We start from the raw sequence: 16,130 nt of genomic DNA on the forward strand, positions 1-16,130 counted from the left end.
TACAAACATGGGTGAACTATTTTGTCACCAGTTACACTGACTCCATCCCCTCACCAAGCACAATTGAGATCAGTTTCATTGACTATTTGCCCTTCTGGTTCTCCATGTTAGAAATGCCATAAGTTGAGTTTCTAACACCAATCTGACTGTCAATTACTGAACATTTGAAATACTTTTTCAGGATCGTCAGCTGTGCCAAATCCTAATGCATTGCTGATTGTTTAAAATAAAGTTCTTTTTCCATGGCTGAGTGTGATATCAAGCAGGTGAAGCTATCAATCAATGCAACTTTTCAATGATTAGTTTGGCAATTATGAAAACCAAGGGCATTAGAGTTGGCACTGTTCCCAGTGGTAAATTGAACTAATAAGAAAGATCAGATTTGAAGATGGCAAAAGAAGCAAATATGCTGTGGAAAAGATTTGTGAAGGGTGTTAGTCTGTGATGTAATCACTGGTGTTATGGTCAAGGTATTCTAGAGGATGAGATCTGATTTGTCTGATCAGACAACTGTACAGAGTTGCGCAGGAATGGCCCCATTTGGAGAGCTGATGCAGACAAGTGGCCATCTTCATAACACATTTTTGATGCTGGGAGTCTGCTTTTCAGCTCTGGTCCATTTAGGACTTGAAAATTCTTTTTCACTGAAATACTGCAGGGTCATATCACTTGCACAATTTCAAGAGCAATGAAATTGCAAGATTAATCTGTAATCTTGCATGGTGACTTCTATTTGGCTGAACTATTTACACTTAATGGGTAGATTTAACAGCTTGCTTTCCATTGTTGGAATGGGGAAAGTGGTATCACTGAAACAAGTTATTTCCCGGTGTACGGTGATCAATTCTACTAGGCACCCAGGGGCTTTAAGGAAAGAAGGCTGTTAGTCCAACTTAGGACATGAATGATTACTTGAGCTGGGGTTTGTGCCACGTTGCAAGATAAGTCACCGGGTTATTGTGCATCAGTGTGGAAAAACCTGCTTCTTCAGGTCAGGTATATGGAAGCCAGTGATTACTGCAAAGTCTTTGAAAAATTAGCTTTGAATATCTTTGAATTCTCCACATTTAAAAATGCTTTTGAAACCTTGCTGTACCATTGTTTGAGGTCTAAGAATTCCAAGCATTATCTGATATTACTGATGTTTATCTTTGCAAAGTGCAGCTCAGATTCAGTTAGCCTGTTGAATGAATGGATCCTGGCTGGGAGACGTCAATAATATGATCGACTCCAATACTTTTGTACTTGGTACAGTGATGAGGATAAGTGGTGAAATTGCAGTGTTATCCATTAGGTTTTGGATTAATCACCAGGAATTTTTTCGCAGGACTTCACAACTAACCAGCTTAATTGGTAGATAATGTTGCATTTTCCTGGTTTTTCCAAATGATTTTTTTCCCTTTTCAATTTGGATGTTCAAACAAATAATTTATTTCCACAGACACTGAAGTATTGAACGAAGTGGATTTTTGCATTTACTGGGCTTTTGTCTACAAGTTGCTGCGTTTGAGATTTACTTGCAATGAGCAAGTTTTAGCTTTTTCAGTCCATTTGAGAGTGCTAGAAATGGTAAAAAGAACTAGCAATGTTGTGGCACAACTTGGCAATTCAACTCTCCGTCTTGAGGCAACATTGGCACTTTGCTGTAAAGTCTTTAACAATATGTATAGCATGTAAGCAAGAGTTAGCGTCCAAGCCTGTTCCACCATTCACTGAAATCATGGCTGATCTGTGGCTTAACTCCATATGCCTGCCTATAATTCAATCTCTTAATCTAAACTATTCTCAATTAGTTAGTGAATGATCCTACATCTCATGTTTTGTCAAAAACTTCCAAATATCTACCACCCTTTGAGAAACACTTTTTACACATCTTCAGTGCATGCTCCCTAATATTTAGACAGTTTCTATCTTAGAATCCCTAATCAATAGAAATGGCTTTTTTTATCTACTGTTTTTTTCTGCTAATATTGTAACTTTGATCAGATCATCTCTAGCCTCTTAAAATTCAAAATCAAGCAGGTTTAAGATGGATGTTGTGTTTACTCCTTCCAAGGTGTGGTCCCCAGATCTGCTGTCAGTACTCCTGAGTGAGTGTTCTTGGTACAGTTGCTCGTAATTGCAGTAAAATTTCTTTGTACTCTGCTCCTGATTAGATTAGATTCCCTACAGTATGGAAACAGGCCTTTCAGCCCAACAAGTCCACACTGACCTTCTGAAGAGTAACCAACCCAGACCCATTCTCCTACTCTATATTTGCCCCTGACTAAAGCATCTAACACTGGGCAATTTTGCTTTGCCAATTCACCTAGCCTGCTTTGTGGATTGTGGGAGGCAACCCGCACAGACATGGAGAATGTGCAAACTCTACAGTCACCTGAGGTGGGAATTTAACCTGGGTCCCTGGTGCTGAGGCAGCAGTACTAGCCACTGTGCCATTTTCTGCACTTGTGTAGCACCTTCAAGATCTTTATGCCTGAACCACCAAGTCATCTTGGACATTCATTGTATTTCACAATGTACCATCTAGAAAGGATCCTTTGATGCAAAATAATCTCACAATTGCTTTCACTGTCTGCCACAAGTTTGCCCATTAAAATTACTAAGGGATATGATTAGATTGTGTGGAAACAGACTCTTCGGCCCAACACGTCCACACCGACCTGCCGAAGCGCAACCCACCCATACCCCTTACCTAACACTACGAGCAATTTAGCATGGCCAATTCACCTGACCCGCACATCTTTGGACTGTGGGAGGAAACCGGAGCACCCGAAGGAAACTTGGGCGGACACGGAGAATGTGCAAACTCCACACAGTCGCCTGAGTCGGGAATTGAACCCGGGTCTCAGGCGCTGTGAGGCAGCAGTGCTTGCCACCGTGCCGCCCACCATGGACATAGACTATCACCTACGTTGTACAATGCTGCCTAGGTTTGTTCACTAGGCCATTCCATGAGCTGCCAGTATCAGTACTTGTGTTCTCCTTGAATAATCTCCATCTTTCCACCTGATTTTTCTTTCCTCTTAAATGCATCCAAACTCTTTCTTCAACCATTGCATATAACAAGCCCCATGTTTTTCCTGCATAGGTGAATGTTTCTTCTGAATTCCCTACTGAATTTCTTAGTAACTTGTGTTGATCAGTAGTTGCGTTATTCCCTGCAATAGAAAATGGTTTCTGCATTCTTAACTGAGCTTTTCATAATGGAAAGCCTCTCCTTTTTTTTAAAAGGAGAAAGTTGAGGACTGCAGATGCTGGAGATCAGAGTTGTGTGGTAATGGAAAAGCAAAGCGGGCAGACAGCATTCGAGGAGCAGGAGTGTGTTTTGGGCATAAGCCCTTCAGCAGGAATCCTGAGGAAGGGCTTATGCCCAAAATGTCAATTCTCCTGGTCCTCGGATGCTACCTGACCTGCTTTGCTTTTCCAGCACCACGCTCTGGACTCAGCCTTTTTCAGGCTGTTTCTGCAGATTGTGTGCTTCACTGGTGTGCATACTTGCACACTTTAACCAAGTGAAAGTGAAATCATTTACATTTTAAATGCCATCTTTTTGTTGGTACTAGATTGAGTCCCAGTTCAGAGACTTCAAGTGCCATCTAGTCACGTCCAATGTGTACTCAAGGTCTGCTGCACTGCTGAGTGCCATTTTTCAGTTAAGATGTGCCCTGTCTGACCCTGGTTTTTTTTAAATTGTTCCAGCGCTAGCTAACATTATTAGTTATACATTGAACTGGCTAAATTTATTCTTTATTCTTATGACTAGTTTTTCTTGCTCTACACAACTTTGACTCTGATGTTGTCCTGTTGTATTGATTGCCTAGTTTCAATTTGGAAAAGTTAATGTTTTAAGGACATAGGTTGTCAAAGGTGCAGTACAAATGCAAGTTATTTTTGCAGTAATATATTCGTAGAATCATGCACAAAGCCTGTTTTGTACTTTAAATGTGTTCTGTCATAACGTGGTGATGGCATTATACTAAATGTAGTTGCTAGAATGTCTCAAATAAAATCTTTAAGCTGTAGAACTGACCTTTTAGTCCATGACAACGATGTGTAGAACACTCAAATTAAGCTGCAGCAATTTTTTTGTGACAAAACACTTATTGGCAGAGCTGCAGGTTTGAGGGGTAAATGCTGGAAGAGCCGGTGCAATCCAGACTGCCTTGAGTTTAATGGTTGACAACTTTTGTTCAACCACTGAACTCCCATTTCTACTGACCAATTGCACGTTGTGTAGTGACAGTACTGAGCCCTGTCGGCGCCCGTGTCTTTGCAGTTGATGCTTCCCGACTAAATCACCCACCAAGTAGCATGATTTGTAAGAGTGAAACACTCGCTCCGAGCAAGTCCTATCTCAGCAATTAGTTCACCTATCTTAAACAGTGTTTCGACTTATTTGATATCCGTACATGACAGGGTTCAACTAACTCCTCAGGAGTAAGAGTCCTAGAAGAGAGAAAAATCACTGATTTCGCTGATTTGAGGGAAAATGATCATCAGTGCTGTGTCGCATTGGCTTCGTCAATGCCTTAATTCACAATGAAGGGATCGACTTGTTTGCCGTTCATCAGTGCCTATCATAGCTGCAGAATTGTCAATATCTTAGCAGTAGGATGGCATTTAATTGTTGTTAATCCCGATCAGAAAATAGCTGAGTGTTGAATCCAGATCTTAAACGCTAATTCTCGAATCTAAGTGATAAGGATGTTTAGTATCTTTCTGCTGTTTCGTCCGTTGTTTCTTCCAAGTGTCGCAATCTTCGACCTTTTTGCTTCAAGATCTGTCGTCTGCCTTGACAATTACCTGGCAAAAGTTCCACCATCTTAGTGTGACCACGGCTGCACTGAGAATCTAACACACCGTTTGTGTTGAGAAATTAGGAGGGTGAGCCTTGGTCGTTGACTTGTTCCAACTGGACCTGAACAGCCCGACCAGCGACGCTCCTCCTTATGGTCTTATTATGGTCCATTCCTAAATGTGTCCCATCTGCAGTTGCTAATGCGGAATAAATACTGAAATTATCCCTGTCCAGGATCTTCCCTGTAATTCCCGGTCAGTTTTGAATATCTGTACTACGCTCGAGCATCCAGAATCAAATGAAACACTTTGAAATGCATTCTGCCAAAACCGATGGCAGGTTTTGTTTTCAGATATTCATCTTTGCTTTTTTTTTCCCCAGTTGCTGGCACTTCCAAGTGCTTTCAGCGCTTTGTTCTTTTTTTTTAAACGTCAAGCTGCTGTGCTTGGTGGGGATGGGAAAGGAACAGAAATTTGCCTTTTCTTTCTCCTCGGCTTTCTAAGTGGCAGCCATCCGGGCGTTCCTTCCCGGGCCTGTAGCAAACATGAAGTCGAGGATCCCTTTAACGGTGGGCGCGGCCGCGTTTTCCCCGTCGGCGGCCAGTAAATCGCCCTGCAGCCCCTTTAAGAGTGGCCAGGAAGTAGAGCAGGAAGCAGCTGAACTCTGACCGTGAGGGTGGAAGCACATTCAGCGCGCTCGAAAGGCACGGTAAGGGGAGGGGGCGACGCTGTGTATCTGGGGGCCTGGGGGTGGAGGGGGGAGGTGGTGGTGTTCAATGTGGGAAGTGACTACTTGACTGGGAGAGACGTGCGCGCGCGCGAGCGAGGCGAACCCGAAGTACCACGCGTGGAACGCTCAATTACTTGTTACTTTCAATGTTGCAACTTGCACGGTGTATCTTTCAAGCCCCAAGGGAGGACACATCAGCTCAAGAGTTGGTTTTATTTTCGCACGGGGAGCTGAGGTGGTAGTGTTGAAATGCATTTGAACAATTGTCTACTCCACCCACCAAGGCAACCCATCTTCTTTAACGCGAATTCTATTTGTTTTGATTCGCTTGACCTCAACACCGGAATCTTAATCCTCCTCCCAACTCCCCCCGCCTCCCGGTCTGTAAGCAACTGCTGAGCTGTCAATGGTCGAGAAGGGGGAAGGAGACCAGTGTTACTCGTGCAGCTCAAGCGTGACAATTTAAACGTGTTTTCTGAAGCTTTTAAGGCAGGCCATTCCTAAAGAGACAGAATAAGCAATTGCGTTTACTGAAGACGTCTGGCTGAGCTTGATTACGTCTAACAGTCAATGTAAACTTTCTGCTTCCTGTGTGTTTAAAGACTGTAACTGATGGTCTTGTAAAATATATTTTGAGCTGTAAGCAAATGATTTTGATCAAAGCTTGTACATCTGGTATCAAATCAAAATTCTATTCGTCTCCGCCCGAAGATTAACCAATGTTGTGCACACGTTTGACAGCAGAAGCTAGGCCTATTTCGAATAAAGATATTTTAATTTGATCCAATTCCCCTATCGTTTGGGGGGGGGGGGGGAGTTACTTTTGTGTTAGCGCCTTCGAAGCCAGCAAGTAGTGTTTCTCTCCCTGCATTAACTGAATTGAGGTCTGCAGTTGACAGCTGACAGTGTGCAGTCTCGTATTAAGCTGCAGTGTCCATCTTTTAATGTTGAATTTGTGGCAGGGATCCAGTGGCAGCCTGGTAGGTTTTGCACTGTCAGGTATTGGTGATTCCAAGTTTGTCATTCGATGCAGATATTTTCTAATTAACCAGTTCAGAGATTTTATTACACACTTTGAGAGAATGTGGGATTTAAACCAAGGTTTCCTGGCCCAGAGGTAGGCACATTACCACTGCAGGAGAAAGTGAGGACTGTAGATGCTGGAGATCAGTGCTTAAAAATATGTTGCTGGAAAAGCGCAGCAGGTCAGGCAGCATCCAAGGAGCGGGAGAATCGACGTTTCGGGCATAAGCCCTTCTTGCAGAGGATCCGGAGGGAGGTCTGTTGCTGGAGGCTTCAGCTTTGTTGTAGGTACTGGTTGTCCTGGTTGGGTCCAAAGGGCTTGTGCCCGAAACGTCGATTCTCCTGCTTCTTGGATGCTGTCTGACCAGCTGTGCTTTTCCAGCAACACATTTTTAAGCACAATACCACTGCACCACAAGAGCCCTTCAGTTGTCAGATGTGAGATGTTCGGAAGTAATGTGATACGAGTACTGGTAATCTTTTGAAGTTATAGACCAAAGAAAATACAAAAATTGGTACTATTTTTAACCTCAAACTGGAATTGTGAAAATGGTTGGGTTATAGCTGATGGGCTCAGTGATCTTCATGTGTTAATGCATGGATACTACTGTGGATAGGAGTTTACTGGCTGGTGTATGATGCAGTATGGCACCAACAGCAGCGGTTCAATTCCTGTACCTTACCTGAGGAGTTGTGACCTCGCCTTAGGCCACACCACTCATCTCCTGTGAGAACAACCTGATAATCCTCTGGGACTTTGGCCACAGTAATAAGGTAAAAGTTGCCATCCGAGAAGATTAGATGCTGGTAATTCTGTTACAACTCACTCTTTAAAGACTGTGCATCATCTCATTGTTGCAGAAAGGCAGTCAACATTATCAAAAACTTCACCCCATTTATAATCTCTTCCATCAGGCAGTAGATATAAAAGCTGAAACATGTGGACCAACTGTTTCAAAAGCAGCTTCTTACCTACTGTTATTAGACTGCTGAACAGACCCTTCAAATTTCAAATCTAATGTTGATGTTGCTTTTGTATACCTATGCAGCCATAACTGCTGACAGTTGCAGTGCATATCATCTGCAAGACCAACTATAACAACTCGCCAAGTCTCCTTCGTTTGCAGTTTCCAAACCTACAACAGCACAAAGGTAGCAGATGCTTGGGAAACACCAGTTCCTCTCCAAGCCATAAACTATACTTGATTGCAACTATTGCACTGTTCTTTCAGTGGCTCCAGGTTAAAATTGTGTCACTTCCTTCCAATAGTATTGTGCATGTAGCTACACCACATGGACTGCAGAGATTCAGAAAGCAGCTCACTACCACCACCTCAACAGCAGCCAAAGATGGGAACTAAATGTTGGCCCAGCCTGTGAATGAATTAAACACGTCTTTTTTCTCCCTAGATTGGGACTACCTTTGCACCAATTATCACTTCAGTCTGTTTTTGAAAGTGCGAACTGCGAGGCTGTACACATTTAACTGACCATTAACGCAGTTTTAATAATAAGCTATTTAATGAATTTGCAGTTTCAATATTTGGGAAAACTAGTCCGAACTCCTACTCTTTTAAATGTTAAATTTGAAATAAAATGTTGCACTTTGTGCAAGGTACTATATAATCTCCCGATGGCTATAAAGCATCTGGAGACAATGTAGTACTTTTTGATATTAAGCAACTGTTTGTGTTGGAAACAATTTGCATACATCCAAGTGATAATATGATGAAAAGATCATCTGTATTTCTTGCAAATATAACGTTTATTGCAAGACAAACTTAGACAAAATCCCTTTTTCTGTCAACCAAGATCATCTATTCCTGGGTATATGATAGAGGGGAAGCAATGCCCCGGGCTCCAGGAAGAGTAATCTTGCAATAGTATCACTAATCTTTTCTGTCCACTTGTGAGTAGATTGGACCTCTTTAGATCTAAACTGAAAAGGTAGCACTGGAGTAAGGCTTAGTATATAATCCAGACAGCGGACCAGACCTTCACCCTTTAATTTTCTGATCAGAAAGTGTGCAATTGCTGAGCTCTGATTGTCTGAAGTTGTAGGATGGTCTCCAGTATGTTGTGTAGTCAACTATATCTCCCAAATGCACTGAAAACCAAGGGTGCAACTTTGACTTAATTACTACTCTGCAAGAAGATTATGATCAGCTTGTGTTTTTATCATATCCTAGGTTGTGATCAGATTATTTTCTCTCTCTGAATTTATCCAAAATAAAACTCAAGTTTATCAGTATTAGATTCAGGAAGAAATTGTGGCTGGAGTGTGGTGAGAATGTGGCACTTATCGTCATAAGGAATCTTATTTGTCCCCACCATTCCATATGTTGGTGATGGCTACAGACATGGGACAAATTTGGCCCATCAAGTTTATTTTGTCATTCAATGAGATAATAGCTGATTTAACTGCACTTTCCTGCCTTTGTCTCCATGCCCCTTGATTCCCTGACTGATTTAAAATTCTGTCTATTTCAGCCTTGAATATAATTAATAATCCAGCTTTGAGTGCACTCTGCAGTATATATTTCTGCAGATTTATTACCCTTGGAGAAGAAATTCCTCCTCATCTTTGTCTTATATGGGTGACCACTTATTCTGCACTTTTGAAGATGGAAATTTGAGTTAATATAGACCAACTAGACCAAACAGTTTTTTTAAAAAGATGCATATTCAATATATTCAAAGTTGTTCGCACTTGGAATAGTTTGCATTGCATTTGAAGTATTTTAGGCTTGTGTTCAGTGTTCTTGATTTAGACATGTATAGTTTCAGAGGAAGTGATGGAGGGGGTTATAACTACAACATTTAAAAGACAGCTGGATGGCTACACAAACAGGAAGGGTTCGAGGGATTTGGGCCAAATGCTGGCAAATGGGACTAGGTCACTTTGGGATGGCTGGTCAATACCAGACGAGTTGACTATTAGGTGTATGAGTTTCACTCTGCCCCCAACAATGGTTTTGCTGCTTAATGCTGACAGTGTTTGTGGATAAGACTGATTTCAAAATGTTTACTTAACAGTGTGCTCTGATCCTATATTCAAGCTGAATTAGATTTTTGATGGACCAGGAAATCAAGGTATGCAGGAGTGGGAACAGTAGCAGAACAGAAGTTTATTGAGATCACAATAAAATCATCCATGACCTTCACAAAAGATTGCGTAGGCTTAAAGGCCAAATAGTCCATTTGGGTTCCTGCAGAAATTTGTCAAAGACCATGGGACAGCACCTTTCAAATCCACGACCGCTTCTGTCTGGAAGGACAAGTGCAGCAGATAATAGACAATAGGTGCAGGAGTAGGCCATTCTGCCCTTTGAGCCTGCACCACCATTCATTATGATCATGGCTGATCATCCTTAATCAGTATCCTGTTCCTGCCTTATCTCCATAACCCTTGATTCCACTATCCTTGACAGCTCTATCCAACTCTTTCTTAAACGAATCCAGAGACTGGGCCTCCACTGCCCTCTGGGGCAGAGCATTCCACACAGCCACCACTCTCTGGGTGAAGATGATTCTCCTCATCTCTGTTCTAAATGGCCTACCCCTTATTTTTAAGCTGTGTCCTCTGGTTCGGGACTCACCCATCAGCGGAAACATGTTTCCTGCCTCCAGAGTGTCGAATCCTTTAATAATCTTATGTCTCAATCAGATCCCCCCTCAGTCTTCTAAACTCAAGGATATACAAGCCCAGTCGCTCCAATCTTTCAGCATAAGATGGTCCCGCCATTCCAGGAATTGATCTCATGAACCTACGCTGCACTCCCTCAATAGCCAGAATGTCTTTCCTCAAATTTGGAAAGACAAATGGGAATACCACCACTAGCAAGTTCCCCTCCAAGTTACTCACCGTCCTGCGTTGGGAATATATCACCATTCTTTCACTGTTGCTGGGTCAAAATCCTGGAATTCGTTCCATAATGGCATTATGGATCAACTCACAGCAGGTGGACTGCAGCAGTTCAAGAAGTCAGCTCCCACTACCTTCTTAAGGGCAATTAGGAATGGACAATAAATGCTGACCAGCCAGTGATGCCCACACTGAAATAAACAAGTTAGTGTTCTTAGAACCTATAAACTGGTTACGGTACAAAAAAAAAGAGGCTGTTTAGCCCATTGTGTTTGCCCCAGCTAAATAAACCAGCCACCCGTTCTAATCACACCCTTCAGCATCTGGTCCATTACCCTACAGGATATGAAGCTTCAGATGCACAGCTGGGATCCTTTCAAAGTGAGTGGGTTTCTCCCTCACCCACCTAATTTGACAGTTATTTCCCGCTTTGGGTGAAAAACAGTTTCCTCATATCCCCTCTAAGTCTTCTACTGATCACTTTAAATCTTAGCCCCTGGAAAGACGTCTTCTCTGTCCATTTTAACCAAGCCCCTCATCATTTCATAACCTTGGTTCAGCCACTACTCAGCCTCCTCTGTACTGAGGAAAACAATCTCAGCCTTTCTAATTTCTCCTCCGACCTGGAACTTTCAAACCCTGCTGATATTCTTGTAAATAACCTCTGCACTCTAACTATGGCAGCTGTGTTATGAATGTAAGTATAGCTCTCAGCTGTGGACTGGCCAACGTCTTGTATAGCTTCAGCATTATGCCCTGCTTCACATGCAAAACTTCACACAATGAAGAGAAGTGTATAAAAGGGACCAAAGGGGCAATGTTTTCATACAGAGGGTGGTGTGTGTATGGAATGATCTGCCGTAGGAAGTGGTGGAGGCTGGTACAATTACAACATTTAAAAGTCATCCGGATAGGTATATGAATAGGAAGGGTATCGAGGAATGTGGGCTAACTGCTGGCAAATGGCACTAGATAAATTTAGGATATCTGGTCGGCATGGAAAAGGTGGACGGAAGGGTCTATTTCCGAGCCGTACAGCTCTATTTCCTATGTCGTCCCTATGCCCCACCTGCCTACCTGTTCTGCCACTTTCAGGGATCTGTGAGCATGCACTTCCTCTGTCCCTCCCAGTATCTTCCTTGGGGTATTTCCGTGGTTGCTTTCCTTCAAAATGCTTAAAATTCTGTGGATTGAATTCTATTTGCCTCTCACCCAACCGAGTTATTGATATCATTGTGAACCACGTGACCAACTTTCATGTCACTTGCAATTTTCATTTCCAAGTTAAGTCAAATGCTGTCTCTAGCTATATGTAATTTTGGATTTTAATGTGTTGGCCTAGCTTGGTTTTTGGATGAAGATGGGTGCGCAGCTTGGTCTCTGAATGAAATCTAAAGTATTAAAAATTAATCAAACGGTGCATCTTTTAATTTCAGTTGCTGTAACTTTAAAAACTAATTTAGCTTTCAATTTTTTTTAACCGCACTGTTCTCTGAATAAAGGTTAGGTTTCAGTATAATCCAAAAGCGGCCTTTGCAAAGTTACAAGAGGACATGTCTCTGAACAGTTCCAGTAGACAGCACAACATGGCTGGAGAAGTTAGGACTGTTCTCCTTGAAGCAGAGAAGGTTCAAGGGAGAGTTAGAGTCATTCAAAATTACAAAGAGTTTTGATACAGCAGATGAGTCGGTAACCAGAAATTTACAATAACGTGCAAGAGAACAAGTGAGGGAGGTCATTTGGTTCAGTGCGTTGTTTGCTGAAATGCACCTACTTCAAAGGGCGATGAAAGTGGATTTCATAGCAACATTCAAGAGGGAATTGAGTTCATGCTTTCATTAGAGATATCTGCAGGAGGATGGTGAAAGAGCAGTTCTAATTGGAGAGCTCTTTCAGTGAGGCACGGTGGGCAGGAGCCCTCCCCACCGTGTGGCTGTGTTTGGCATGCGGTGTTGGCTCGGAATGTTGATATTATGAGCATTCCCCTGGTCTATTGTGTGGTGTAGGTTTAGAATGTTTCTGCTGTAAACATTCTCCGTCTATTGTTGTGCAACATGGTCTCGGCAGCGACACCATTACACAAAATAGCTTGCTGCAATTTAATGTTCACTGCAATTTCCACAAACTATGACATGTTAAGAAAAAAACTGATCTTTATTAGGGCATCGAGTTATTCCAGCCCTGACACACAAATCGACTGGCAGAGCAAGTCCAATGTCACTCCCTAGTGACAAAGGTAAGGGCCCCTGTTCTCTTGTCATCCTATACTCATTGACCTACATTGGCTACCAGTTGAGCAACAGCCCAGTTTTAAAACGCTCATCCTCATTTGTAAGTGGGCATATGACTTTACCTGTCCAATCTCCGGATCTCTAGTCCGATCCATTTTCTTTTGTTACTCCGCTGTTGGTGACTGAGTCTAGAAAGCTGTAGGCACAAGCATAACAACTTCACCAAACCTCTGCCTCTTTCCATCTCCTGGATGCTTCTGAAAGCCTATTTCTTTGGCCAGTTCTGTTCGAATGTCCCCTTACGTGGGCTGGGTGTCACATTTCCTCTGGTTTTGTGAAGTGACATGGGATATTGTACTGCATTGTGTTGTATAATTATATGCTGTTGACTGATTAATGTACCCTCCTCACATGACTATTGGTGCAACTGTTTGAATGGGTTAGATATTATTCATTCATGTACTGTACGTAACACTCTGACCCAGTTTCTTTCAGTAACACGGGGTGCTCAGATTGACCTGGCATGTTTCCTAGTTCTGTGAGCGATTGAATGGATTTGCTAGCAACGTTTACACTCACTATTAGCTGAATTATATTTTATGTTGTAGCTCAGGACCAATTTTAAATCTGCGTTAAAATACGCCGTTGGAACAGAGACCACTTCATGGTTCAGGACAATTTAATTCTGTCTTTTTGGCTCAGTGTGGTTGGAGCTGATTTAGTACTGCGTTATACAGGTGGATCATTTTTTGGGTTTTATTTTCTGTCCGCAATGCATCCTTCTGAGAAAGTAGTGAGGGGGTTTCTTCATGCTTCAATATCCCGTGACCTGTGGGGTTCGGGGGTCGGGCTCATTGCACGAGTAACTTGTTCATATTCACTTCTTCAGAGCAGCACTTGAAGAATGCCTTTTTGGGGTGAGGTACCAACCAGGTCAAATCCATGAATTGTTTGCACTCCAGAGAGAGAAAGGTAAGGCAACAAAACCCAGGAGTCGACAGATTCCCATTTCCTCTGCATTAAGTGAGATTTCCTTCAAACTTAATGATTTTGTTGTCCCTTCCTTGGTCAATCCCAATGCTGGAACACTGTGCGAAATCTATTCTTTCCTCAGCAATCACTCGGTTGCACTGATCAGTAATTGAGCAACAGGTTTTATAAAATGGAGGGCTCAATTCTGCTGTGTAAATGCTCAGCAAATTCTTAGAATGTGTGTCTGTCTGCTTTTTTTTAAATGAAGTCACTCATCCATTCATATTATTCCTTGGCAGAGCATTGCTGCTGACTCGGTGGGTTTGGGTTACTACATGTCCTGTGTCAGCTGCCCTCTAGTCAGGAGCACTCTACTGTCAGGTTCAGAAGGTCATGAGTTCAGGTTCCTGTTCCAGGGTCTCCAACACTGTCGCACGGGGTGTGCTAATCAGTGGAGAGGTCGGAGGTATCATCTTTTGGGTGATGCATTACACTGAGCATGCTCTGTCTGCCTTTATTAACATGGGAAACAGGGCAACCAATTTCACAAGTGACTGAGCTTCAAAATAAAGGTTTTGTTGGCTGTGAACCATTTTGGGATGTCCTGTGGTTAAGAAAGGCGATATTAAAAATATCGTTCCCTTTTATTTTTGGCGCACAGCCCCCCTGCTCTTGGAAGCAGTGTTTATGAACTACAATAGCTGAGTAGAATATTTTTGCAATTACTGAAAGAAGCCACTAAATAAGCTTCACTAGGGAGGTCATTAAAGGGCCTTATGTAAACAACTGACGATGTGCCAAGCTGCCTTGTGAGGCAATGGTATCGGCTGCTTTTAGTCTTTTTAAATCTTTAGACTCCATTTTCAACATCTCACGTTCCTATTTTCAGGATATTTGATATCAAGCATTCAATAGTAAGAGTGGTCTAGGTTTTCTGGGTTTTATTTTAAGCTTGTTTAACCAATGCACTTAATTAATTCCCTTGAGATGGAAAGCATTGTATCAGCAAAATTGCTTTGGTTCAATATGCCTGAATGTGTGTTGATTTCTTCTAATTACATACACACAAAAATGACAGCATGGATGCTGATTTTTGGACTATTGTGACAGGGTTGAACACCTAGCTTGTTTCCCTCTTGTCAAGGATATAGCAGTTGTCAGTAGAGATTGTCCTCTAGTCCGTGCTGTACATCTCTATGACTCCATAAGGCCAACTCCCTGCAGAATGGCTGGGGGCTGTGGAACTGCTCCTGGCTGGGTTTGACATTGTAGCTTTGCTGTAAGTTATCAGAGCCAGTGCACCCATAAGCTTTTTGCTATAGTAGGCTTCTTGTTTGCAGAACGTAGATACGGTGAATATTGAATTCTTGTTTTAACTGTGAATTTTTTTTTACAATAAACAGACCAATGCTTTTTGAACTTCTCCAAAATAATAGGAGAGTGTGGATTACCTCCTCAAACGTAAAAACACTGATTTTTATACCCTTTCTTGCTGGCAAAGACATTTTTCATAACATTTCCATTCTCGTCTCTCTCACTGTTTTCACTAGCCCCCCCCCGTCCCAAAACACCACCACCATGGTTGTACATTAGAATGACGCTGTTCGGTTTGCTGTTTATAATAACTTCTCTCAAGACTTTTAAGATCTTGCAGCTGTCTTGTCTTTAATCTTCTCAACAGCCTGTGGAAGATCCTTTTTTTTCCCCTCACTGTCATGCATCCAGCAGCCCCCATTTTAAACAGAAATTTTTGGTATAGGAAGGATTTTGTGAAACTTGAAAGGATGCAGAAAAGATTTTCAAGGATGTTGTCGGGTTTGGAGGTTTGAGCTACAGGGAAAGGCTGAATAGGCTGGGGATATTTGCCCTGGAGCCTCGGAGGCTAGGGGATGACCTTATTGGGGTTTATACAAATCATGGGGAGGGCGAATTGCTCAGTTCTTTTTCTCTAGGGTAAGGGAGTCCAAAACTAGAGAACATGGTTTAAAGTGAGAGAGGAAAGATATAAAAGGGACCTAAGGGGCAGCTTTTTCACGCAGAAGGTGGTGCGTGTATGGAGTGAGCTGCCTGGGGAAGTTGTGGAAACTGGTACAATCACAACATTTAAAAGGCATCCAGATGGGTATATAAATAGAAAGGGTTTAGAGGGATAAGGGCCAAATGCTGGCAAGTGGGACTAGATTAATTTAGAATATCTGGTTGGCATGGATGAGTTGAACTTTGCTGAATAACTCTACGACTCTGTCATTAATTCAGAGTTTTGAATTATCTTTTAGTTTCCTGTTAAAACTAGGATTGAAAATTCTCAAAGCATCATCTTTATAAACAGGATAAGTAAGGCTTTGATGTACATGTAAGGGAAGAAGGGGAGTTCAGGTAATCTTATTCATAAGTTTTGTTTCCCCTTCACTTGTGTATTGGTCATTGCCATTCACTGCTCGCACTCAGACAGGGATAGGTTATGTGCAATTTAGAGTTACACGCAAAGCACCTTCTGGTTTTACCTGGA

At 42.3% G+C, this 16,130-nt stretch overlaps 1 protein-coding gene across 3 annotated transcripts in view; it reads left to right on the forward strand.

Annotated features, from left to right (window-relative positions):
• Positions 1–5,455: 5,455 nt before the first annotated feature.
• Positions 5,456–16,130, forward strand: part of zdbf2 (zinc finger, DBF-type containing 2) — a 30,776-nt gene continuing 20,101 nt past the window's right edge. For 2 of the 3 annotated variants that reach the window (XM_060827633.1, XM_060827635.1), the window contains exons 1-2: positions 5,456–5,509; positions 13,539–13,621. The gene's annotated coding sequence lies outside the window, so the exon portion shown is untranslated. The remainder of the gene's footprint in view (positions 5,510–13,538; positions 13,622–16,130) is intronic. The other variant, XM_060827634.1, reaches the window with a different exon arrangement.

This window comes from Hemiscyllium ocellatum, chromosome 7 (assembly GCF_020745735.1).
Source record: "Hemiscyllium ocellatum isolate sHemOce1 chromosome 7, sHemOce1.pat.X.cur, whole genome shotgun sequence".
Lineage (NCBI taxonomy): Eukaryota > Metazoa > Chordata > Chondrichthyes > Orectolobiformes > Hemiscylliidae > Hemiscyllium > Hemiscyllium ocellatum.